This window comes from Gorilla gorilla, chromosome 7, assembly GCF_029281585.2.
Source record: "Gorilla gorilla gorilla isolate KB3781 chromosome 7, NHGRI_mGorGor1-v2.1_pri, whole genome shotgun sequence".
Taxonomy (NCBI): Eukaryota; Metazoa; Chordata; class Mammalia; order Primates; family Hominidae; genus Gorilla; species Gorilla gorilla.
In genome coordinates, this window is record NC_073231.2 from 128,262,304 (window position 1) to 128,290,272 (window position 27,969).

The following is a 27,969-nucleotide window of genomic DNA, read 5'->3' on the forward strand; positions in this document are numbered from 1 at the left end:
TGAATTCATTTTGGTCTGGCTTAGGCTATGCCTACATGATGCTAACATACTTAGGAGCAAAGTAAGAAACACAATCAATCTCCCAGATATTTTATGCATGGAAGATTTAACCTTGAGATACTTGAGGATGTGTAAATAACTTGGTTTTCTACTGAGTAACCTGAAAACATATCAGCAGAGATATGCAAACTTAGATTGTCAAGTTCTCAGAGACTGAGTCTGTGTAAGACTTATTCTTCTTAGTCAATTCTAAGTATAGATCAGATCATACATTGAGTATTAACTGTGACTTATTGAGTGTCTGCCATGTGCCAGGCACTTTGCTCAAATGTTCTTGAGAGCAGTAAACAAGACACAGCTCTTGCCCTCATGCAGCTTACATTCAGGTGTTTACTTTGTATGATGAAGCAGTTGGAGAAAATAAACACAGAAATAAAAGTAAATAAGTTAACATACAATTATTTGGTTGACTAGAGCCTTTATAATTAACCGAGAATTTTTTTAAAATGAGATCCATTAAGAGTTGTTTTATTTGTCTTTAATATGTATCTTCTATGTGCCAGGTACTGTCCTTGGTGCTAAACATACAGAAAGAAATGAAGTACCATTCTGCCTTCTAGATGTTCACTAATAAGGGAAATTGTATGTATATAAATAAGCATTTTACAGTCAATAAAAAGAGAAATACACATCCAGGATTAACTAGATTGAGAAGTTATCTCTTCCTATTTGAATATGAAGAAAAGATTATGAATAACATTAACTATAAACTAATGGATATCTGCCAATAAAAATTGTGGATTAGCATGAGAACCTAATAATCATTTTGCTAATAATAATGATTTACATGTATTGAGCATTCACACACAGTGTCAAGTGTCATTCATATATTATATAACTTGATTCTCATTCATTTTCTATGAGGTAGGTATTATTATCCCCAGCTTACATATGAGGAAACTAAATCTAAAAGAACTTAAGTAATATGCTGACACTAAACTTACACAATCTTTAAGTGGCTGAGCTGGGATTACAAAGATAATTCAGGCATTTTCCCCACAGTAGGGTCACCTGAGGTGGTCTTCAAAGAAGAAGTAATTTTAGACAGTCAGAGATTGAAAGGAAAGGCATTCCAGGTATAACAAATAGTTTTTACTTCTAACTGTGGTTGTGTATGGGCCTGGCCCAGAAGAATGGAAGACAAATCTTCAGTAATCAGTGCTGAAATCAAAACCACGTGTATTTACCTACATGATTATAAGCCTCTGTTCAACAAAGAAGAGAAATACACACATGATTTTAGATAGATTTTGATAGATATTATAGTTTTTATGTTGAAATTGGCTTTGGATATCCAATTCTTATCCTAGGTTTACCCAAAGCCAAGACCGAAAAGTAATGACATTGAGGTAAGGAGTAAACATTCTGAAAAAGAATTAATCAGAAAACAATGGGTAATACATTCGGCGAGGAAACACAAAGGAAGCTCCACTTTGCCAAAGAGACTTAAAAGTAAAAATATGTTCCCACAAGGCATAGCATAAAATTGACAAGATTTTACTCAAGATTATGAAATACCTCAGAACCACAATATCAACACTGAGAAATACACAGTTGAATCATCTGCTTTTCTCTTAGGAAAAAACAAACAGACTAGGCTTGGTACATCAGGAAGAAAATCCACAAATAATAGAGAAGATTTCAGACAGACCACTTATGGCTAAGGCAAAACTCATTGACCATATACAGAAAATTATGAGACATACACAAAATTTCAGTATCTTAAAAGATTAAAGATTTTCACATGGGAATGGAGTGTTGTATAGTTAATTACTCATATATTTAGAGTTTCTACATCATAACATTCTTGTAGTTGGGTGAGAGTCATTTTCATAGGTAATCTGATCAACTATTTCGGCCAAAACTCAGATGATTATTTTCTTTTCAAAGAGACCATTACCACATCTTCCAAGAAGGAGTTGCCCAACATCTCAGAAACGAACACAGATTAAGTTGCAGACACCTTCCAAACATCCATGTAAATCATGGAATTCAGTCTTGGTTCCCTAAAATGGGAGTTTTCATCTCTGAAAATGTAACAGACAAAAAGCTTCTGTTCACATATATAATACCTTGCTCTCTCCTACCCAAGGGAAGAGGGCCAACTTAAAACCTGATTGGTGAGCCTGGCAGACAAATATGAACATGTCTAGCTCAACAGCGTTTTCCCTTCTATTGTGAAATCTACCTATTCATGAAACTAATGAATTTGGTTCTGGACTTTACACTGGAATGTAAGAACTCATGGGTTAGGGCTCATCTGCTGAGCATTTTATTTCTGTGATTACAATATTGGAGTTTCTGTACTAAATTTAAGGCACTGTTCCTGCTTGTCTTCTCTGCAGAACTCAACTCCTTCTACTGGGTTAACTCTATGTCTAGAATTAAGGAGGTAACAATGGAAGGCTCCATCTTCTTGGTGAATCCAAAGCATTCTACAATTCAGTTTTACCAATTATAGAGCTAACATTTATAAATCTCTATCTCTGTGACTCTTGTATCTTTTTATTAATTTGTTCCAAACACAAAATGAGCAGTCAGAACCATAAATAATTATCACTCCCCTAACCCCCAAAATAGTTATCCAATACAAAGATTCATAGTTAGACCCCAGCAACTTTAAAAATCAGGCAATAGGAAATAAGTGCCCCTTGGGTTTTGCCACTTGTTCTGGACTCTTATTTTGGTGCCACCTCTTAAAATCACTATAATCTCAAGCAAAGACTCACTCCTCTATAGTTTTTTCCTCATCTCTACCAGTAGGATAATAATAGTCTGTACATCAAAAGTTATCACGGAGCTTAGTTGAGCTAAGTACAGTGGCTGACACATAATACATACTGGAAATCTGTTATTAATATTAAGAAACTGTGTTTCTGTTACCTGAACAAACAAAAATTCATCATTAGTCTCGGGGATGAAAGAGGTAAAGAACAGGTACTAGAAGCATATTGAAGGAAAACAAGAGTCAATTTCTAAAATTGAACTCAATAATTCACATATAGACCATTAAGAGGACTACATTTACACCAGAAGAAATGTATTTATTTTCAAAGAAAATTTGAGCTATTTTAGACCCATTGATCTAAGTACAGCTGAATATTAAATCAAAAGACTTTGTTAAACAAAACAAATGGAATTTATTAATTCGTCGTATAATTATTGTGTCTCTCTAAAGTGCCAGTTACTGTTTTAGTTGCTGAGGATACAGCAGTGAACATGACTAATATGAGTGTAAACACGCACAAAGTTAACTGCTTGTTAATGAGCTATTCCCAGTACAATACAATATGCTTTATCTAATGTCATTCTTATCCATCAAACTCTAAAGTTGCCTCTAGCTTGTAACAAAAATGTGTTTATACATATCTGTTCCTGCCCTTCCACTACTGCCAAGGAAACACTTTCCAAGGCCATGTATTTTTCCTAGCAGTTATTTAATGGTTACAACTAACTGGGGCAGATCACTACAACTACTGTGCATACATGGGTTTTTTTTTTTTTTTTTTTTTTTGCTTACTTCAGACACGCTGCCCTTTTTTTATTCCAGCAAAAATTATATTACAATTAGCATGACTAATTAAAGTTCAAGAAACAGTATGCTTTCTTTTTCAAGTTCCTAAGATGACAGCATCCTGCATCCACTGAGGAAAGAATCATCAGAAGCCAAATGCTGCTACCCAAGTTGCCTTGCTCTGGCATAATTATTCCAGCTGTGAGTTAAAAAAAAAAAAAAAGGACTTTAAAGGGGAATAGACATAAGGAAGCTCCTGGGTCTATTATCTGGAGACATAAATATCTTAATCTTAATATCTGTTTTGTGTAACAAACTAATACTTAGTGATTAACACAAAATAGCATTATTGTCTCCCATAGTTGTGAGATTGATCTCATCTGGACCACTTGTGCAGTTGCAGTGAGGGGTAACCTGAGGCTGCAATAATCAGAAGTCTTAACTGAGTTAGACATCCAGCCATTCACTTAACTGGAAATTAAGGCTGGTTATTGGCTGGCAGCTCACCTGAAGATGCAGACTAGCTTGCCAAAACATGGTTTCTCCATGTGACTTGCACTTCTCATAGAACAGTGGCTTGGTTCCCGTAGCAAGCATTCCAAGTGATCCAGAAAGAAGATACAAGACTTCTTAAGATCTAACCTCACAAGTCGCAAAAGTCACTTCTGTGGCACATTATATTGGTTAACAAAGTTGCTAATTTCATCCCAGTTTCAAGAGTACAGGAGAAGTAGTATGTGCGGATAGAGGAAAAAAAAAATAATGGTGGCCATCTCTAGACGTTACCTACCACAGCCATGCTCTGGCCATTACAATTCATATCCATCATATGCAAATCACACTTACTTTACTCCCAAGACCTCCAAGGTTTCATCAACTCAAAGTCCAGGATGATGTCATCTAAATCAGATTCGAGTTTAGGTGAGACTCGTGAGTGTAGCTTCTTGGTTTCAGCAACTTGAATACAGTTTCTCTCAAACTCTGTGAACTAAAGATACAAATTATTTCCTACATATCTATCTAATGGTGATAAGATAAATACAATAAACACATGCATTCAAATTCAGTGGTGGGAGGGGAGCTGAAAGCACATAGAAGTCACTGCTTCCTAGTAATTCTGAAGTCCAGCTAGGCATATATCACCATTTCTTTGATGATGATGCAGTCCTGCTGCCTGGGACTTTGTGATTCTTGACCTTTTACTCTGTCATCCTTCCTTTTTTTTAAACAAATACCTTGTGTTTTCAGTTGAATAGGTTTTACAGCTTTCTTCTTATCCAAGAAAAGTTTGGAGCCCTGAGAGCTCTTTTCATTTTGAATTGTCATTGTCCTTTTAAGTTCAATCTGATAGAACTTCAACAATATGGTTCTCTTACAAAGTGCGTGGATCTCCTGTGAATCCTGTAATTTATTTCAACAGACAAAAGTTATACCCACAAATCTCTTTGAAACTTTACCCTCTCTGACCTGGGTTGAGAACTAGGTTGTTGAGGGTCAATACCCTTTATGATGTATCTAATTGAAGAGGGTCTCTAAGGCATGTCCTTAAAACTTTCTGAAGTCTCAGTAAAAGATCTTGCAACTATGCCCTTAAGTTAATCTTTGCTTTCAAGTCATCTCTTATTTTAAGAACGTTTTACTCTGTGAAAAGGCTGGGAATAGAAATGGTTGTATTTTAAAACCCATAAAGCCATGGTTCATTTACAATTCCCCTAAATTCTACTTGAAAACTAAACAGTTCCTTTTGTTAGTCCATTTCTCTCTAGCTTTACCTTATCATAGGTGCCTGAAACCAACCAGCAATGCCTTGAATAGTCTGCCTGAAAATCACCTTAACAAAATTCACCAGTTCATTAGGTATGTTTCTATTTTCCATGTAACTTTCGAGGACAGTGTTGTGACACTTTCTGCCACACCATAACACAGTCCTTTCTTCTCAATTTTCTAATAACAAGTTCTTTGCTGTCTTAAAACCTTCACTTATGGGCTCCTCAAGGCTCTCCAAGCTTCTTCCAGCCACCTGGCTCCAAAGCTAATGCCCATATGACTTAGATTTCTGTTACAGCAGTATCCTGTTTTCAGTATAGCTTCTGTTGTGGCTAACAATCGATACATAATAAATGTCTCATAACTTAGTAACTTAAAAATATTTGACTATCTCTCATGGTTCTGTCAGTTGAATGGCCTCAGTTGGGCAGAAGCTGCAAGGATGCTTATGACTTTGGACCCTAGAAATCCAAGTATTAATTCCTTCTCACTTGATTGCTCAACAAAGTCACTAAAACCAGCACAGGCTCACACCTGTAATCCCAACACTAGGAGGCCAAGGTGGGAGGATTGCTTGAGTCCAGGAGTTCCAGACAAGCCTGGGCAACATAGGAAGACCCTGTCCCTACAAAAAATAAATTTAAACAAAATAGCCAAGCATAGTGACACACACCTATAGTCCTAGCTACTCTGGAGGCTGAGGCAGGAGGATCATTTGACCCCAGGAGTTTGAGCTTGGAGCAAGACTTTGTCAGGTAAAAAGAAAAACAAGCCCAGATTCAAAGGGAGAAACTAGGTCCCACCTCTTAAGGTAAGAAGCAGAACATACACACAGATAGAGAAGAGATTGATGACAACCATATTTGTAGACCATCTACAACAAAATTCCTTTATTATAAACACATTTTATAGCATAACAAATAGAGCATAGAAACTAACTGTGGAATTTTTAAAACCACTACAATCAAATCATATTTATTATATTGTTTTAATCTGTTTCCCCAAGCTCTGTTATTTCCCTTCCCTTGCTTACTCATTATTTTACAAATGCTATTATGTAATATTCCTAACCAGACTATTAGACAATAGAAGGTAGAAATTTGTCTTGTAGTGTTTTATATCTCTGGCACCTAGCAACCCTCTGGATGTAGTCATTCTTCAAAAGGTACTCAGTAATTGCATGTTCAAGCAATAATTAAAATTTCCTAGTTTTATATATAATGTTGCAAAACATTTTCAGGTACATTAGATTATATACATACATATCATGATTGATATCCATAGCAATAACCTGCAGCTACCAATTCTTTTGCCAAATAGAGATGAAAAATCTAGTACTGGAGGATATTGCAGCAGCAATGGAACTTAGGCTTATCCTGAGCTCTATTACTGCTCATAGCTCTGTTTTCTTCCCCAATTTCTTCTAGTTGATTTCACCCCCTAAAGTTGGTTACATACATTGCTTTGTGACATGATACTCTAAACTTGTGTAAGCTATAAAGCACAATCAGAAAAAGAAGATGAGGATTCCTTTACACAGTCCTTTTTCAAAGAGTGACCACTGCCCATTTTCCTCAGCAATATAAAAGCAGGAGTTATCACAGGGAAATTGCTTCTTAGGGATCCCTTCCATAATAAAAAATGAATATTAAGTTTCTCCTTTAAATTTTTATGTATACATGACTGTATCCACACAGTCCCCCACTGGTGTTTTTAAAAGAGCAGCTCTATATGAGTCAATACAACAGGGACAGAAGAGGCCGTGCCATTTTCAAAGCTGAACTATCAAAGTAATTGCACAATTGCTTTTGCACCAACCTAATATTAGAGTTCACCATCACCTCTCTGCCCAGTTTCCTGTCACTAGATGATCAGCACTGACTGTTATATGCCTTATCAACAGCAGCTTCTGTACAGCACCATGGTATTCTTAACCTTTGCTAATTATTTTCTGCAAGATATTGCCCCATTTTCAATTTTTTCCATGTCAGCCGCAGCCAGGGCAGGGGTTGAAATGATTGAAAGGCTTCCTTGGAAGCAGAACGAAGTAAGCAAAGCTGTAACTAGATGATCTTCCTAGTAGAAAAGATAGCTCCTCACCAGAACAAAGATGGTTTTTCAATGAAAATACTTTTTCTGCCATTTTTTGTGACTTATTAAACATATAGTGATAGAATTCCGGAAATTCATTCATTATCATTTACCCAATCACTTGTTGGTGCTAAAGATAACAAATGTCCCTTCTTCTAAGTTCCAGGTATTTCTACATTTCCTTAGGCCCCAAGTTTGTACGCTTCTCCTTGATGCTCTTCCCAATCTTAGAATGTATCTAGATAGATAGACAGGGAGATGATAGATAGACGATAGATAGATAGGTAGGTAGGTAGATAGATAGATAGATAGATAGATAGATAGATAGATAGATAGATAGATAGATAGAAGATAGAGATACATACATATATACATACACTTGTGTGTACGTGTGTGTGTGTATGTGTGTGTGTGCATGTCTGTGTGTGTGCTTGAGAGAGACAGTGGGATATACACATATTTTTTTCTAGGACTTCAAGGGACCACAGCCTTCTATTTGTGATTTAATAATATTAAGCTGTACATAAGTAAAAAGGTCTTTGACCTTTAAGTAACAGAAAATCCAATTCAAACTGGCATAAACATCCTGAAAAAGCATTAGCTCACAGAACTGGAAGTCCCAAAGTTAGATGACTTGTTTTGCAAACTTAACACAAAGGCCCTGCCAACTTCTGTGTGTAGTCTTTATTGTCAAGCTGATAAAATGTCCTCAGCTGTTCCAGACCTCACATTCTGACAACATCCATGTAAAGGAAGATCATTTCTTCCTTTAATTCCTCCTTTAAAAGCAAATAAACTTCTTGAAAGCTCCAGCTACCTTTCTTATAAGACTCACTGGCTTGAATGGGGTTATGAGTCCATCCTAAATGCATCCCAAGGAATGCATTCAGGCAACCCAAGGAATGTCATGTGATAATTGGCTTGGCCCTGTATTCCTGAACCAATCATTGGAAACAGAAGATGAGATTATCCTAAGATCACTCAGATTCACCTATAAAGCTGGGCAAGGGTTGGCTTCTCCTCAGGCATGAGACCTGAAATCAAACCAACATTTTATGATGGAGAAGAAAGGAGAATAAAGTCAACATAAAAAACAAAGTCTACCAGAGCTTGGTTGGGCTAAAAACTGATTTGCAATGGATTTCATAAAAACATCCATTCAATCACAGAAACAGTGGACATATGTCTATTTTCTCATTAAAAATGGTTGGACCCCAGCCAAGTAGGTCTGTACTGGAGACAGTTTCAGACTTGATCAGGAAGATAGTTACTTGAAGCTTTAAATAAAGGGTGGATTGGGGGCAGGGAGGACAGAGTGGGGAAGGAAAGGGAGGAGCCCCAAAGGCAAGACCAAAGAAGTCAATATCCAGGGAAAAAAGAGACACAAGTTTTTTAATTAGATATATCCAGAAATGGAATGGCAGAGTGAAACATAGCTGGGAGTGAAAACAAACTATCCAGGACTACATCCCCTTATAGGACTGGGATGTCTTCCTACAGCTTGTTCCTTCTTGGTCCTTGCTCTTAATATATGTGAACTTCAGGGTAAGTCAGACAGTTTCGTGGTGAGCAACTCCTCCTATTCCTCCTCACCCTGTTCATTTCAGGACCCAGGGTAGAATACAGAGCACCAGGCTTCCTTGGGGTCCACAATGTGCCTAACTGAATTCAGCTCCAGATAATGAGACTCATTATACAATAATTAAAATTCACTACTGAGCAGCTCTTTGGCTACGACATTAAAATGCAAATACATTAATGCCTTCATTCATACCAAGCCTTTACTAGATATCTGCCATATGTAAGATGCTCTGCTGGGCACTAGAGATCATGTGACAGTCATAGGAGTGTGCTTTTCAGCTCCTCCTTCAAGAGAGAACCTGGTGTGAGGACTGGAGTGAGTGGACAGTGTCTAACTACTGTGCTCTGTGATCCACTGTGGTGTTCATGCTGAGGACATGCTGTCATTGAGCTGCTCCCAACCAGTGACCAAGTACAGCAGGGGTACCATAGCCAAGCCATTCCCACCCAATGTGGGACTCCTCTAGCAGGTGATCTTTTCTCTGGAGCTTGCCATCAGCCTGGCTGAGACTTTCTCAAAGGCACCTTGTAGCATGAGAATCTTTCTACTCAATCTCCCTTCCTTTCCTCTCTCCCCTCACAGGAGTCAGACCTGCCTAACAGTCAGAGGCTCTCTCCAACAACTCTGGCTGCTTCTCTCCTTTATCCTTCACAGGTGTTTCTAACTCTACGTTGGTGTCTATTTCCCAGAGGATCTGAACTGACACAGATCATAACAGGTGTTAAGATGTGCTCTTCAGGCCCTTAACATCTATAGATGTTAAATCTTAAGAGCTTGAAGAACCTTGATGTTATTTAGCTCAATCTCCTTATTTATTCAGCATCTTTTCTATAGCACTGTCAAAAATTTAAGCAGCAACTGTTTGAGCACTTCTGAAGACTGGAAGTTCCACAATCAGTAGGACAGTCCACTCTGTGCCTGCGCAACTTAGCTTCTCCCTTTGTTAAACTGCCTCCTTGTTACTTCTCCCCACTGTGATTAGTTTTGTCCCCTAGGACCACTCATAATGGGCTTATGTTTTCTTCACATAGTGACATTGAAGGGCAGATGCCTACTTAACCTTCAGATGCAATATACCTGGTTCTTCCCACTGTTATCCATTTGATATGATTGGCAGAGTCATAATCATTATGCTTGTTCCTCTTTTGACACACCCAATTTCTCTATGCCTCTCTGATAGTGTATCACCCACAGCTGCAAATAATCATTGTTTGTGTATTCTGCAAAATCCACTTACTGTAAGCACCACAGGGGCAGATAGCAAATCCCTGCTCTTTATCACATAGTTAATTCACGATAGAAACTCAATGTATGTTTATTGAATGAAGGAGCTTATTGAGCAGTTTATTGAGCAGAAGTAATTGAAAAGGATACAACGCAGGTCCTTTTGGTTTAGTCAAGATGAACCCTCCACATCCTGTCTGAACGTAAACTGTCTTCATGGTAGCAGACCTTCTATCTCCTACTTGGCTGAAGGGTACAATAATCTGAAGAAATTCCTATCCTTCTAATCAAAGAGACAGAAAGAATGAAGGCAAGATATTAGAATCATTGAGGGCAAGCGAGCCTGATTACTAGTAAATATACCTCAGAAAATATTCTGAAATCCTACCAGTTTTGAGAATCATTATTCCCTCTGAGTGTAGACTGAGTAGAATACGCAATTAAAGAGGAAAAATATTTGATCTTAACTTTTCTGGATGTTTTCAGGATATTTCATTTCTATTTCTTTCTGGGAAGACAATAATTAGAACATCATTTATCTTGTTCACCATGACACTTTTATATTGTTAAGAGTGAATTATATGGGGGGATTTTTATGCCATCTTTTGCACATGCACGATATACTTGTACAGTATTTTATAGTAAGCTACACCAGACAACATGACTAGGTATATGTTAAATGGAAGAGTAAATAGGGAATTTTTTTTTCTGTGAGGTACAGGGTGAGCCTAAAGTTAGTTTAATTAACATTCTTTTTTTTCTTTTATTTTAGATTTAGGGGTATATATGCAGGTTCATTGTATAGGTAAGTTGAATGTCACAGGGGTTTAGTGTTCAGATTATTTTGCCACCTATGTAATAAGCATAGTACCAAATAGGTAGTTTTTTGATCCTCACCCTACTCCCTCTCTCTGCTCTCAGGTAGGCTCCAGTGTCTGTTGTTCTCCTTCGTGTCTATGAGTTCTCATGATTTAGCTCCCACTTATAAGTGAGAATATGTGGTATTTGGTTTTCTGTTCCAGTGTTAGTTTGCTTAGGATAATGCCTCCAGCTCCATCCATGTTGCTGCAAATAATATGATCTCATTCGTTTTTATGACTGTGTAGTATTCCATGGTGCATATGTACCATATTTTCTTCATGCGCTCTACCATTGATGTGCATTTAGGTTGATTCCATGTCTTTGCTATTGTGAATAGTGCTGCGGTGAACCTATGCACTCATGAGTCTTTATGGTAGAACAACTTATATGCCTTTAGGTACATACCCAATAACAGGACTGCTAGGTCGAATGGTAATTCTGCTTTGAGTTCTCTGAGAAATCACCAAACTCTTTTCCACAGTGGCTGAACTAATTTTTACATTCCCACCAGCAGTGTGTAAGCATTCACTTTTCTTTTTTTTTTCTTTTTTTCTTTTTATTTTTATTTTTATTTTTTTATTTTTATTGATCATTCTTGGGTGTTTCTCGCAGAGGGGGATTTGGCAGGGTCAGAGGACAATAGTGGAGGGAAGGTCAGCAGATAAACAAGTGAACAAAGGTCTCTGGTTTTCCTAGGCAGAGGACCCTGCGGCCTTCCGCAGTGTTTGTGTCCCTGGGTACTTGAGATTAGGGAGTGGTGATGATTCTTAATGAGCATGCTGCCTTCAAGCATCTGTTTAACAAAGCACATCTTGCACCGCCCTTAATCCATTTAACCCTGAGTGGACACAGCACATGTTTCAGAGAGCACAGGGTTGGGGGTAAAAGGTCACCGATCAACAGGATCCCAAGGCAGAAGAATTTTTCTTAGTACAGAACAAAATGAAAAGTCTCCCATGTCTACCTCTTTCTACACAGACACAGCAACCATCCGATTTCTCAATCTTTTCCCCACCTTTCCCCCCTTTCTATTCCACAAAACCGCCATTGTCATCCCGGCCCATTCTCAATGAGCTGTTGGGTACACCTCCCAGACGGGGTGGTGGCCGGGCAGAAGGGCTCCTCACATCCCAGTAGGGGCGGCCCAGCAGAGGCGCCCCTCACCTCCCGGACGGGGCGGCTGGCCGGGCGGGGGGCTGACCCCCACCTCCCTCCCGGACGGGGTGGCTGGCCTGGCGGGGGCTGACCCCCACCTCCCTCCCGGATGGGGTGGCTGCCGGCCGGAGGGGCTCCTCACTTCTCAGACGGGGCGGCCGGGCAGAGACGCTCCTCACCTCCCAGACGGGGTCGCGGCCGGGCAGAGGCGCTCCTCACATCCCAGACGGGGCGGCGGGGCAGAGGCGCTCCTCACATCCCAGACGATGGGCGGCTGGGCAGAGACACTCCTCAGTTCCTAGATGGGATGGCTGCCGGGAAGAGGCGCTCCTCACTTCCTTGATGAGATGGTGGCCGGGCAGAGATGCTCCTCACTTTCCAGACTGGGCAGCTAGGCAGAGGGGCTCCTCACGTCCCAGACGATGGGCGGCCGGGCAGAGATGCTCCTCACTTCCCAGACGGGGTGGCGGCCGGGCAGAGGCTGCACTCTCGGCACTTTGGGAGGCCAAGGCAGGCGGCTGGGAGGTGGAGGTTGTAGCGAGCCGTGATCACGCCACTGCACTCCAGCCTGGGCACCACTGAGCACTGAGTGAACCAGACTCCGTCTGCAATCCCGGCACCTCGGGAGGCCGAGGCTGGCAGATCACTTGTGGTTAGGAGCTGGAGACCAGCCCCGCCAACACAGCGAAACCCCATCTCCACCAAAAAAGTACGAAAACCAGTCAGGCGTGGCGGCGCGCGCCTGTAATCGCAGGCACTCGGCAGGCTGAGGCAGGAGAATCAGGCAGGGAGGTTGCAGTGAGCCGAGATGGCAGCAGTACAGTCCAGCCTCGGCTCGGCATCAGAGGGAGACCGTGGAAAGAGAGGGAGAGGGAGACTGTGGGGAGAGGGAGACCGTGGGGAGAGGGAGAGGGAGAGGGAGAAGATATGCAAATTAAAATGATCAGCATTCACTTTTCTCTGCAACCTCTCCAGCGTCTGTTATTTTTTGACTTTTTAATAATAGCCATTCTGACTGGTGTGAGATGGTATGTTATTGTGGTTTTGATTTGCATTTCTCTAATAATTAGTCATGTTGAGCATTTTTGCATATGCTTGTTGTCTGCATGTATGTCTTCATTTGAAAAGTGCCTGTTCATGTCCTTTACCCACTTTTGAATGGGGTTGTTTCTTTGCTTGTTGGTTTGTTTAAGTTTCTTATAGATTCTGGATATTTAACCTTTGTCAGGTGCATAGTTTGCAAATATTTTCTCCCATTCTGTTACTTGTCTGTTTACTCTATATTTACTCTGTTGAGTAAACAGACAAGCTACAGAATGGGAGAAAATATCTAGTTTCTTTTGCTCTGCAGAAACTTTTCAGTTTAATTAGTTCCCATTTGTCAATTTTTGTTTTTGTTGCAATTGCTTTTCACATCTTTGTCATAAAATCTTTGCCAAGTCCTGTGTCCAGAATGGTATTTCCTAGGTTATCTTCCAGGGTTTCTATAGTTCTAGGTTTTACATGTAAGTCTTTCATTCATCTTGGGTTTATTTTTGTATATAGTATAAGGAAGGGGTCCAGTTTCAATCGTCTGCATATGGCTAGCCACTTATCCCAGCACTATTTATTGAATATGGAGTCCTTTACCCAATGCTTGTTTTTGTCAAATTAGTTGAAGATTATATGATTGTAGATGTGCGATCTGAGCTTTCTATTCTGATCCATTGGTCTATGTATCTGTTTTTGTACCAGTACCTTGCTGTTTGGGTTACTGAAGCCCTGTAGGATTGTGTGAAGTTGAGTAATGTGATGCCTCCAGCTTTGTTGTTTTTGCTTAGGGTTGCCTTGGCTAAGTGAGCTTTTATTTGGTTCTACATAAATTTTTAAGTATTTTTTTTTCTAATTCTGTGAAGAATGTCGTTGGTAGTTTGGTAGCAATAGCATTGAATCAGTAAATTGCTTTGGGCAGTATGGCCATTTTAACAACATTGATTCTTCCCATCCATGAGCATGAAATGTTTTTCCATTTGTTTGTGTCATCTCTGATTTCTTTCATCAGTGTTTTGTAATTGTTGTTGTAGTGCTGTTTCACCTCTCTGGTTAGATGTATTCTTAGGTATTTTATTCTTTATGTGGCAGTTGTAAATGATATTGTATTCTTGATTTGGTTCTAAGCTTGGATGTCATTGGTGTATAGGAATTCTACTGATTTTTGTACCTTGATTTTGTCTCATGAGACTTTGCTGAAGTTATTTATCAGAACAAGGAGCTTTTGGGCCAATACTATCGGGGTGTTCTATATATAGGATCATGTAATCTGCAAACAGATAGTTTGACTTCCCTCTTCCTATTTTGATGGCTTTTCTTTCTTTATTTTTCTTGATTGCTCTGTCTAGAACTTCCAGTAGTTGTTGAATAGAAGTGGTAAGAGAGAACATCCTTGTCTTGCTCTGGTTTTCAAGAGGAATACTTCCAGCTGTTTCCCATTCAGTACAATGTTGGCTGTGGGTTTGTCATAGATGGCTCTTATTATTTTAAGGTATGATCCTTCATTGCCTAGTTTGTTCAGGGTTTTTAATACCAAGGAATGTTGAATTTTATCGAAAGCCTTTTCTGCATCTATTAAGATGATCATATGGTTTTTGTTTTTAGTACTGTCTATGTGATGAATCGCATTTGCTGATTTGCATATGTCGAACCAATCTTGCATCCCGGAGATAAAGCCTACTTTATCATGGTGGATTAGCATTTCGATAATGCTGCTGGATTCAGTTTGCTAGTATTTTGTTGGGAACTTTATTAGTATTATTATTATACTTTAAGTTTTAGGGTACATGTGCACAATGTGCAGGTTAGTTACATATATATACATGTGCCATGCTGGTGTGCTGCACCCATTAACTCGTTATTTAGCATTAGGTATATCTCCTAATGCTATCCCTCCCCCCTCCCCCCACCCCACAACGGTCCCCAGAGTGTGATGTTCCCCTTCCTGTGTCCATGTGTTCTCATTGTTCATTTGTGTCTATGTTCATCGAGGATATTGGCTTGAAGGTACATTTTTTGTTGTGTTTCTGCCAAGTTTTTGGTATCAGGATGATACCAGTCTCATAGAATGAGTTAGGAGGGAGTCTTTCCTCCCCATTTTTTTTTTTTTTTTTGGAATAGTTTCAGTAGGAATGGTATCAGCTCTTCTCTATATGTCTGGCAGAATTTAGCTGAATTCATCAGGTCCCAGGCTTTTTCTTTTTGGTAGGCTTTTTATTACTGATTCAATTTTGGAGCTCGTTATTGGTCTGTTCGGGGATTCAATTTCTTCCTGGTTCAATCTTCAGAGGTTATGGTAACTCCAAAGTACCTTCTTACCTGCAAACAACCACACTAGGTCCCCAGCAATGGTTCTTAATCAGGCTGAAATGATTGAAATAAAAGAAATAGAATTCAGAATGTGAAAGGAAGGAAGATAACTGAGATTCAGGAGACAGTTGAAACCCAATCTAAAGATTCTAAGAAATACAATAAAATTATACAGTAGATGAAAGGCAAAGAGGCCATTTTAAGAAAGAACCAAACTGATCAAACAGAGCTGAAAAACTTACTTCAAGAATTTCAAAATACAATCACAAGTGTCAACTGCATAATCAACCAAGCTAAGGAAAGGGTCTCAGAGCTTAAAGACTGACTCTCCAAAATAACTTAATCTGACAAAAATTTTTTTAAAAAAACAGTAATAAATGAACAAAGCCTCCGAGAAATATGGGATTATGTAAAGAGGCCAAATCTAATTAATATTCTGTATAATGCATTTTAGTACCTTCTTGGGGGCAAAAGCTAAACTTTCCAATGGCCATAGAAGACCAAAGGTATATATGAGGTAAACAACCCCAATAAAAATAAGACTGCAATTGCAATGATTCAGTGCAGGCCCTTTCCCCAAGTGCACAGCTACTCAGCCCAAATGGCTAAAAATACAAATTGTTGGAAAGTATTGAAAGAAGGAAACCTTTACTTTCTTATGCTGTATTTTGTTACAAATGAAAGTAAACTCAGATAAACTTTTTGGTTTCTCTATCTATCTATTTTTCCATCTCTTCAGTGTAACAGGAGCAATCAGTGTGATTTCTGAGAGTCTAACCTTGACACTGGTGAGCAAAGTTTCTCTAACTCAAGTGCAAAGCAACTCCCAACCCCTGTCTTTGGTTCTGCATGACTCCCTAGATCTTTAGGAAGTCCAGAGGTGATAATACTTCCAGAATCCAGGTAGTAAAAGCACAGGACTATGGTGTCTATATCTGTGACACTCATGGGCCTGGTTTTCTGCAATTCAGTAAGGAAAAAGAATAGGATATCCTATACTATCATCCACATTCTTCAACAGAGCTTAACACAGTCATAAATTTGGAAGTATTTTGGCACTGTCTAGCCATTAATTAAAATAACACTTTGACCACTATTGCTGCAAGTCCTTTGTATGCATACTTTATTAGCTAGAAACTGGAGGGCAAGAGCTAAAGAGAACCCTGAATTACTTAATTAATAAGTGAATTGACTCAATAAGTGACAATATTCATTCCCTGGCTCTTTTGTAAATAAAAAATTTAGAATAACATTTCCTAAACTGTGGCACAGAAAATACTATTAATAATTCCAAAAGACAGCAATATATGCTGTTTTTAAAAATAAAATCTATAGTCAAATATGTTTGGGAAATAAGAGTTAACAAAGTTAAGCAGGTTTGTTTTCTATAGCTTTTGATATCTAAAGCCCACTACAAATATCCAAGATAGAAGTGCAGTTTGTAATAGTTCCCCTAATTATTTGCTCATGAAACTTGTTTGTTTTAAGCAGAGAATATTGGAGAAACAACCTCACAGAATTTTCCTTACTTTGGAAAATTCTGATTTAGAATACTTCTAAATCAGAGCAAGCACCATTTCTTAAATAAAAAATAAAATAAAATAAAAACTCAGTAAGAACCTACTATATGCTTGGCATTGCGTGTGACATTGAAAAAATTGAAATAAGAGAAAGTATCTGCTTTCTAAGAGCTTATGTCCTGATGGAAAGGTAAGACCCAGAGAAGGCAAGACAGAAAACCAATCAAGGGTTTAATGCAACAGACCTGATATGAAAAGCAGCTCTGACTTAAGGCTGTAGGAGAAAAAGAGAAGTAGCATGGGAGGAATTCATGAGAATTGAAAGATGTTTCTGGAATGTATATTCCATGCAAGACAATGTGTTAGATACACAACATATTACATTTCATATAAAAGTTCAAAAAGAACCTTACCAGAATGTGAATATCCTTTAAACAGACTTCTCTTGAAGTGATTGCAGATTAAATTGGTAGGAGAAAGGAAAAGAATGAAATCAGAAATATTATGTTATGGGATAGTCACGGCTGATCCCAATGTTTGCAGCAAGGGTGGCATTGCTGTGAATTTTAGTTTTAGCTAAAATCCACAGCAATGAGGAGCTCATCATACCTCACAGATGAACATGATTCATACCATGGAAGTATTGAAAGATAAAGTTGTAAAGCCACAAAGAGGGAGCTTTACTGCCAACTTGGAAGCTAGGCAGAAGGGATATTTAATTGGGAGAGATTTTTTAGAAATAAAGATGAAAGCATTTTGAACCAAGAAGTATTTGAGACATCTACAAAAATAAATTATTTCCACATTATAAAAAGTGATTTTTGGAACTCCTAGCCAGAGAAATCAGGCAAGAAAGAGAAATAAAAAATATCCAAATAGGAAAAGAAGAAGTAAAACAATGTCTCTTCACTGATTATATAATTCTATACCTAGAAAACCCTTAAGACTCAACCAAAAGGCTCCTGGGACTGATAAATGACTTCAGTAAAGTTCCAGGATACAAAATTAGTGTCTAAAAATTAGCAGCATTTCTATACACCAATAATGTTCAAGCTGAGAGCTAAATCAAGAATACAATCCCATTTACAATAGCAACACACACCAAAAAAAAAAAATACCTAGAAGTATATGAAAGCAAGGAGGTGAAAGATCTCTACAAGCAGAACTATAAAACATTGCAGAAAGAAATCATAGATGACACAAATAAACGGAAAAACATTCCATGACATTTTTGGATTGGAAGGATCAATATTGTTAACATGGCCATGCTACCCAAAGTGATTTACAGATTCAATGGTATTACTATAGATCTACCAACGTCATTTTTTGCAGAACTAGAAAAAAACTATCCTGAAATTCATATGGAACCATAAAAGAGCCCAAATAGCCAAATCAAGTCTAAGCAAAAAGCAAAGCTAGCAGTATCACATTACCCAACTTCAAACTACACTACAAGGCTACGGTAATCAAAACAACATGGTACAAAATCAGACACATAGATCAATGTAACAGAATGGAATAAAGAAACTAGAAATAAAGCCACACACCTACTGCCATCTGATCTTCAACAAAATAAGCAATAGGTAAAGGACTTCCTATTCAGTAAATTCTGCTGGGATAACTGGACAGCCACATGCAGAAGAATGAAACTGGACCCCTTCTTTTCACCATAAACAAAAATAAGCTCAAGATGGATTAAATATTTAAATTTAAGACCTCAAACTACAAGAATCCTGGAAGAAATCCTAGGAAGCAACATTCTGGACATCAGCCTTGGAAAAGAATGTATGACTAAGTCCTCAATATCAATTGAGACAAAACCAAAAATTGCCAAAGGGGCCTAATTAAACTATGGAGCTTCTGCACAGGAAAAGAAATTATCAACAGAGTAAACAGACAACCTACAGAAGGGAGAAAATGTTCACAAACTATGCATTTGACAAAGGTCTAATATCCAGAATTCATAAGGATATAGCCATTCTCACACCAGTCAGAATGGCTACTACTGTAAAGACAAAAAACAACAGATGCTGGTGAAATTGAAGAGAAAAGGGAATGCTTAACCACTGATGATGGGAATGTAAATTAGTTCAGCCACTGTAGAAAGCAGTTTGGAGATTTCTCAAAAACCTTAGAACTACCATTCGACCCAGCAATCCCATTACTAAGTATATATCCAAAAGAAAATAAATCATCCTATCAAAAAGACACATGCATGCATATGTTTATTTCCACACTACTCACAATAGCAAAGACATGGAATCAACCTAAATGCCCATCAATGACAGATTGGATAAAGAAAATGCAGTACACATACACCATGGAATACTATGCAGCTGTAAAAAGGAAGGAAGTCATGTCCTCTGCAAGAACATGGATGCAGCTGGGGACTGTTATCCTAGGCAAACAGAAAACCAAATACCAAATATTCTCACTTATAAGTGAAAACATGGGAGCTAAACATTTGATACTCGTGGACATAAAAACAATATATACTAGGGACTACTAGAGGAAGGATGGAGAGAGGCAAGGGTAGAAAAACTAACTATTGGGTACTGTGCTCAGTACCTCAGTGACTGGATCATTCATACCCCAAACCTCAGCATCACACAATATAACAGGTAACAAATCTGCCCATATACCCTTGAATCTAAAATAAAAGTTGAAAAGTGTCTTTTAAAACAAAATTATCCCATAGAAGTAGCAAAAACTGTAGAAGGCATTCATGGGCACAGGGCATTTCACTGAGACCTCTGCAGCCCTGAGAGTTGTACACCCAAGGCATTCACTGTGCATGTGTTTGTGCAGTAGCAATTCAGATGCAAATAATTAGGCAAGTACAAGTATATGGCAGAACTTAGATAAGGTAGAAATTTGGAAAGATTGAGCTTTTAAGTGACTACAGTTGAAGAGAAAGAAAACTCTGTAATTAATGTATCGTCAGCTCCAAAACAAAAGTCTTGCATAAATCTCATTATGGACACGAATGGAGCAACCTAAGAAATGGAGTTATAGATATAGACTAAGGAAATGAAAAGGAAGGGGACCCAAACTAGATGTATGACCAATGCTCCCAGCAAAGGGCTTCAGCCGAAAATAAATACAGTTGGCCCTCCATATCCAAGCTTCTGCAATGGCAGTTTCAACCAACTGTGGATTGAAAATGTTTGGGGAAAAAAATAATAGAACAATAAAAAGTAATACTAATTTTTAAAAACACAGTATAATGACTATTTACATAGTATCGTATTAGATATTATAAGTAATCTCCAGATGATTTAAAGTGTATGGGAGGATGCACATAGGTTTTATGCAAATACTATGCAAATACTATGCCATTTTATATAAGGGACTTAAGTACCCATAAAATTTGGCATTGGGGGCATCCTGGAATCAATCCCCTGTGGATACTGTGGGATGACCGTAAGGACTTCCACAGGCCCTTACATGGCTACCTTTACCATAGCTATCTTTCATTCAAGGGTTACAATAAGACACACATACAGCCTATTGAAAGTAAATTCAAGATTTTACAAGAGATGCACTTCAGACTGATCCAAACCAGATTTACACAGTTGATTGCAACTGCCAAGGACAATCATTCTATCGAAATGACTGTGCCCATTCTGGAAGCGCTTCAAGTTTGTCCATCTTTCCTCTTCCCCAGTAAATGTTTTTATGTGGAGTGCTTAATTTTTCTTCTTTACTTTTCAGGCAACAAACCCCATCTTTGGTAAATTAACACATGACAATTTTCCAACATTGGTATTTCTTTATAGGGTCTATGCAGGAAGAGAAGCAGAATGAATTGATCTCCCTTCTTCTTACAGCCTTGTCTCACGGTTCTGATCCAAATTTGTTCCTCCCTTCCACAACTCCTTTTGCAATAAGTGTATATATACCACAAATTGTTACTCCTTTGTATGTGGTAAATCAGATTGTTCTTCTCCACTGCTCAAAACCTTCCCATGGCTTCCTTCTCATGCTAAATAAAAACAAAACGAAAAACTATCTGAACTCCCTACAATAGCATTATAGACCCATAGGAATGACCTCTCTGACCTCAGTCTTCCCTGGCCTGCCCTGGCTTCCTCCACTCCAATCTCCCTGGCCTCCTCACCCTCCCTTCAGCCAGCTCGCTACCCTTAGCCTTTATACTTAATATTTCCCGCCTGGCACACTCTGCCTCATCTCCCAGATAGTTTTAAGCTCATTCTCACCTCATTTGGGCTCCTGTCAAAAGTCATCTTATCAGAGAGCCCTTCCTTGACTGCTCTATGTGAATAACATGCTATTTGAATCCCATCTTTACCACTTGATATAATGTATATTTATTTGTGTGTTTATTGTGTCTCTCTGCCCAGGGATCACAGTGTTTGTGTATAATGCCACGACTGTTCAATTAAATGGGTTGCATTAATAGATTGAAAGGTCTCTAATTATTTCTTCTCTGTATATCTTACCTGACTCACTTATGCAATCCCCCTAAGACACACGCAAAGCAACCTGCCTGCCCCTTTCGTCTACCCCCACACGGGGACAGGCCACTGGAAGTTAGTCTGCCCCAGGCATTATTCAAAAATCCCACCAGAAGGCTCCTGTCCAGACCCTCTCTCTTATCCCAGACAGCAAAGTGCCTCATGCTGGCTGATCCCCTTGCCCAAGGACTCCCCTCATCTTACCTATGTTTGCATGAGTAATATACCTTTGAAATGCTTGAGGTTACTGACTCTGGTGTGGTGTGTACTGACATGCAATACCTGAAATGGGATGGAAGGGCAGCCCTGATGAGAGGCCAGGTGAGTCTGTAACACCTGCCACTATCACAGGGCACCTCCAGGTAGAGAGAGACAGAAGACTCCACCTTCATCACCCTGATTCAAACTGCTTCTCTTGGAAACTTCCTGAATCTGAACTCAATCTGGCTTTCAACCCTCTCAACTGCTAACCTTATTACTCATCCTACTATTTTCCTCTTAGTGTCTCCCTGGGATGCCATGTTAGGGCTTATTGACTCCTCTCAGGGAAGGTCTCAGTTTCAGTCTGATTCTACCGCCAATGACCACCTGTCAGTGGAGGTGACAAGTAAACTGACACCCAAGACTTGTCTCCAAATCTTGGGTGTCAATTTACCCAACACCCCAGGAACACCTCTTTTCTCTGAAGGGAACTCTGCCATGGGGAGACAATGATAGTCTATGGTTCCATAAACAATAAATATTTTCATATTTAAAGCATGTTTAGTCATTTTCAGTTAATCTTGTTATTGTTTTTATATCGTTTTCAACTAAAGAACTCCTTCAGATATTTCAGGACTCACAAAACCAAATACCTGTAGGAGCCAGACAGGTATCCTCAATGTGAGAAGTGGCTGGATATAACACAAGAGATTGTTGATACTGCCACTGTGCAGTGCAGAGCTTGTCTAGGGTCTTTCTAATTCAATCATATTTAACCTTTTCTGTGCTGGTCAAACAAAAGAGGATTCAGCTCATGGGCTACTAGATTAGAACCCCTGAGACAGAGTTAATGAAAGGTATTAGAATCAGATGGGACAAATGAGCCATTTGGACCAAGGTAGTGTTTTTCAACCGTGTCCACACATAATCACCCAGACACTTTAAAAAGTGCTGATACCAGGATCCTGTCCCTAGAGATGCTGATAGAATTACTCAGGGTTACCCAGGGCATCAGATACTTTGAAAGATTTCTGAATGATTCTAATGTATAGCCAAGTAAGCACTACTTCTTTCAGGAGTCCATTTTAATACAACTGACTATGCTTCTGGTAACATAGGTAAAGTCTGTCCACCCAATCCTTCTTTCCAAAGTAGTCAATATTTTATTTAATAACAGATATCACAAACTTAGAAGAAAAGTCAGTTGCTTATAAAAGAAACATAAACAGTAAATATTTAGGGAACTAGAGATTTCAGAGAAATACAGGGCATTATTAAAGTGGAACATAACAGCCAATTCCAAACCCAAAGTTTTCCCAACAGAACCTTAGTAGAACAAAATGCTTTAAGCACGTAGTGTACACCCTCATTGCATGTCAAAAAGAACTGGTATTATTTCAGGAAGAACAACTCATCTCTAAGGGCTTGAGCAACATTTCTGGAATATCTTAAGATTAAAAGAAACCATGTTTTCTTTGGAAGACTTGAGGGCATACATACCAGGAGGTTCATTTCATTTCAAACCCATGGATTTACCCACAGATGTTGTAAGCATCAACCCCCTTACCACCTTGTGGTGAGCGTGATGAAACTGAAATCCTGCCACATAAGGAAACTGTGCATCTTTACTAGAGGCATTGGATGGGAGACTGGATGAAGTCAGTTTTGAATGGGTCCACTTCTTTTTTGTTTACCCATGAACCACATTCTTTGAAAAAAAAAATGTCGTTTGTAGAAATGTCGTCCATAAATAGTCGGGACTTTACATTTTTGAAAATTGCTACATGGAGATTCCTGGATGCCTTAACTGTGGATTGCAATGCCTTCTCAAGCAAGCTAACCTCATCTAGAAGCATGGAGTTCATAAAGCTTGATGAGCCTGCAGCTCTCCTTGGAAAGAAATGCAGTCTAAGAGAGAGAACGGTATCTTGTGTTGCTTCTAATGATGGGAATCACCACCCTGCCTGTATCCACACAGTGCAATGATCATTAAAACTCTTGTTGTTTCAAATAAAATGAAACAGAATGTCCCATTGTGTTCTGTGAGAAGTTCTCAAAATAAGGAACGTACAGTAAAATACATTGAAGAGAGGTGTGCAATGTGTCTCCCTTTCATAGATTCACGAAGCTCATTAGTAGAGTAAAGCCTCAGGGTGGTGGGGGAGGGGAAACAGATTTCAAAAAAAGAATATCAGAATTCTTTTTTCTTTTTTTTAAAACATTTCATCAAGCATTATTCCATGGAATGAACATTTAGGGGTGTACTTTTTTAAAAAAACATTTGTGTTTAGTGCAGAACACTGTGCTCCACAGCAGAAAGCCAAGGATCTGGTCCCTTATTTGGCATGAGCACCTGTGTGACTGTGAGGAAACCACTTAAATTCTCTGTTTTCAGTTTGCAAAACTATAAAAGGAAGAATTTTGGCTCAAAATTCTAACCTGGAGCTTGGGAATTTCTGGATTCCAAATAATTTATCTACCACTCAATATTAATTCAGATCCACAATCCCTTACTCACAATTTCAAAATACGAAAAGCCTCTGGAAATTGAAAGGTTTTTGTAATTACTTAGTGACTAAATCTGGCCTGAATTTATGTAAGCCTATTTATGTCTTCTTTTTTTTTTTTTCACTTACCACGATCATTCATCTATTGGGTTGCAAACTGCCGAAGTGTTTGATTATGGGGTGCCCCTGACCCTGCTGTAGCTGTTATGTAAAATAGTATTTGCTTCATATTACTTTTCTAAAATCTGAAAAATTCTGAATTCAAAAACATATCTGTCCCTTAGGGTTTCAGATAAGAGACCACGGATCTATTGGAATACCCTGATCATCCTTATGTATCAGGCATTGTTCTAAATGTTTTAAAAATATTAACTCATCATTCTCCATTACTATATGAAGTAGAAACTATTATTCCTATTTCCATATATGAACACTGAGACACAAAACGGATAAGTAAGTTGCTTAGAGTAACACAGATAGTGATGGAGGCAGTTTTCTAATACAGGCAGTCTGTCCTACAGCCTGGCTTTTGACCACTGTGTTGGTACTTCCGAATTTATGAGTCTTATGTAAATGCCTTTGGTTTCCTCATGTGTAATATGGTATTAACAACCACCTTTCAGGGAAAACTTACAACCAACTCTCAATGGCCTTTGCAAAGGAGAATCCACTTTGAACATTCGGTAACTTTGCTATAGTATTTTATCAGTTATGTACAGGAGTGCAAGGGGTGACACAGCTGTCTGAAAGAAGATCCTACATGAAGCTGGTTACTCCTTTTGATCTAAAACATTCCCACTCTCCTGTGTAATTTAGACACCAACATTAAAATAGTGTTACACCCAGAGGCACATTACAAATTACCTAAAAGCACATTGCAACATGCCGTTTAAAATTTAAATGAAACACTATAATCTCCAATCAAAGTAGTTTAATATTAGGAATTGTAAAGTTTGGGAGCTGATGCATAATGAAGGAATTGAGGGTCCTTTTACCAGCAGCTGTTCTAGCAAGGCACCCCATGATAAACATCTAAAAATCAGGCATATGAGCTGCCTGCCCAAACTGGGGTAACAGCTGGACAAGCCACCAGGGAAATGGAAAGGCAATAAACCAAATAAGCTTGATTTATTTTTATATCTCCCCAGGGCTCTGTATATTTTAGGGTTCATATTTTGCCTTCCAGGTGCATTTGGCTAACATCTTTGAGTCTAATCTTCGAATCCACTCTGGTCTTACCTTCTTCCTTATTTCCATGCTACCTTTACCTCCAGTCTGTTTAGCATTACCCTCCTGACCTTAGGCTGATTGTCTTCGATTAAGCCTAAGGATTTCCTCTTCCTGGACCAAAGTCAGGTTACAGAGCAGGAATAATAAAAGACTGAATGGAACCGTAGTATCATAGCCAGAACCCCAATGTCAACCTTTTGAAAACAACCTGACTGCAGATACCCCATCCCACTGGGAGATTCAACACAGCGGCATTGCAATCCACCAGTTTCAGAGAATTGGCATCTGTGCCAAGGAATGTTTTTTCTAGGAATCTGGTTTCTCATTAAAAGAATTGGGAGGAGGGAACCAAGAAGAAAAAAATGCTAAGTTAAATCAAAATATGATATAAGTTCTTAAAAAAATCAACTCTGATTAATCATACTATAAGGTGATTTAATATGTTTGGAAGAAATTCAGAGCAAGTGAATTCACCAGCACTTTCAACAAATATGTACTCTAAAAAATAATTAATGCACAGCACATAAGTTAGGAATGTTTAAGAGGCTCCATGATATTCACCTTAATAGGTATAAAATGCACATGTGTACAGAATAAAGAAATAATTGTAATGAGAGTCACTTATTGTCATTGCAAGTAGAATCTTATCTATATTTTAACACAAAAACAAGCATGGTAAAACATCTGTGCTTTACCAAAGGCAATGAAAGGCTAAGAAGGCAATATTTTAAACAATGCACATTTGGATTTTTTGTATAACACTCTCAACTATCTCATCAGTAAAAATCCTCAGAACACCCCTGGGAAATAGGTAAACAATACAGAATAGTTTCTGCTGCAAAATTAAATCCTATCCTTGTAATCATAACTCTCTCTCCTCCCCCACCTCCATAATCAAATAGCCATGGAACGCCTGAGGATGGGGAGTTGAGAGCAGGAAGGAATGATGGCAGAACAGCAGCAACCTTTAGACCAGTAAATAAGTATGGGTGACTTTTGCTCATCAACATCTTTTTTTTTTTTTTTTTTATCTGAGACAAAGTCTTGCTCTGTCGCCCAGGCTGGAGTGCAATGGCGTGATCCCGGCTCGCTGCAACCTCCACCTTCTGGGTTCAAGTGATTCTCCTGCCTCAGTCTCCCTAGTAGCTGAGATTACAGGTGCACACCACCACACATGGCTAATTTTTATACTTTTAGTAGAGACAGGGTTTCGCCATAATGGCCAGACTGGTCTCGAACTCCTGATCTCAGGTGATCCGACTGCTTCAGCCTCCCAAAGTGCTGGGATTACAGGCATGAGCCACCACACCTGGCCTGCTTCTGAACATTTTATATGCAGATCTTTCCCCATTCTTTCATTCATTCCAACAAATTAGGCCACCTACCACCTTCATGCCCTTACCCTTTGCTGCTCATCTCAGCATCATCCCAGTCCTAACACCACGTATGTAAATAAACTGAAAATGTAACCAATTTCTTTGTTGCCAAATAAGTATATATTTAGTTTCAACTATGACTTATTCTGCCCATCCTGTACAGTTCCTGTGATAAACCAGGCCTTCCCAATCAATATGGCCCTAGACTGCAGTACCTCGCCACTACTAATGGTGTCAACACACTCATCTGTGGCATTCCTGCAGGTTGTGTCTGTTTGACTGCTTTGTGCCTACTTACCCGATGCATTGGCCTTCCCTGCTTTGGCCCTACTTTGTCAACCCTCTTTCTTAACTGCTGGACAGGCAGCCTGATTTTGAACGTATTATACTGACTTAGACCCTGGCACCTCTTCAGTAGACAACTTCCAATCTGCGCCTTTACAGGATGAGAGGCAGTCTATCCCCATGCCAGTCCTGCCCTGTGCACTACTATCAAGCAGGCTTCTCCTCACCAAGGCACTGTCCAACAAAGGAAAGAGATTGGGTACAAATGTTGAATCTTACGGCTATAAGAAATACTCTTTGCAATGGACTGAACTTTTCAGTTTCCGATAAAGCTGCTTGGTATCATATAGTTCATACCTAACCACTAGTCTAGAGTCAGGAAAACATATCTTTACCAATCCATTTGCCCTTACTTCTGTGGTAGGAATTCTGTATTTGCGTTTGTATCCTCTTCCACTTCCTCCTGGCTTCTAGCCCACACATTCAGATGGTTTAATTGCAATATTGGTAGAGTTTGTTTAAATTTTACTGAAGAGTTGAAACATGTGCACTTGTCTAACTTCACGTGAAAGCAGAAATATGAACAAACTATAATATTAAAATTGATTTGCAGCCTAACAGAGCCAACCTGTCTCAATAAGTAGATTATTTTAAAACTTTCCAATGTTCAGTTTAAAAGACCCTTGTCTTTTGAAGCCTTTTTAATCTTTCCATTTTGAATTCTTTCTTCATCTTTTTGTTTACCTCAGAGAGTCCAGGAGGCCAATTCATTTGGATGG

At 38.8% G+C, this 27,969-nt stretch overlaps 1 long non-coding RNA gene across 1 annotated transcript in view; it reads right to left on the bottom strand.

Moving 5' to 3' along the window:
• Positions 1-1,787: 1,787 nt before the first annotated feature.
• Positions 1,788-27,969, bottom strand: part of LOC109027966 (uncharacterized) — a 154,423-nt gene continuing 128,241 nt past the window's right edge. Inside the window, exons 3-4 of the long non-coding RNA XR_002007016.4 lie at positions 4,365-4,562; positions 1,788-2,066 (exon numbers count right to left, since the gene is read on the bottom strand). This is a non-coding gene — a long non-coding RNA (uncharacterized lncRNA). The remainder of the gene's footprint in view (positions 2,067-4,364; positions 4,563-27,969) is intronic.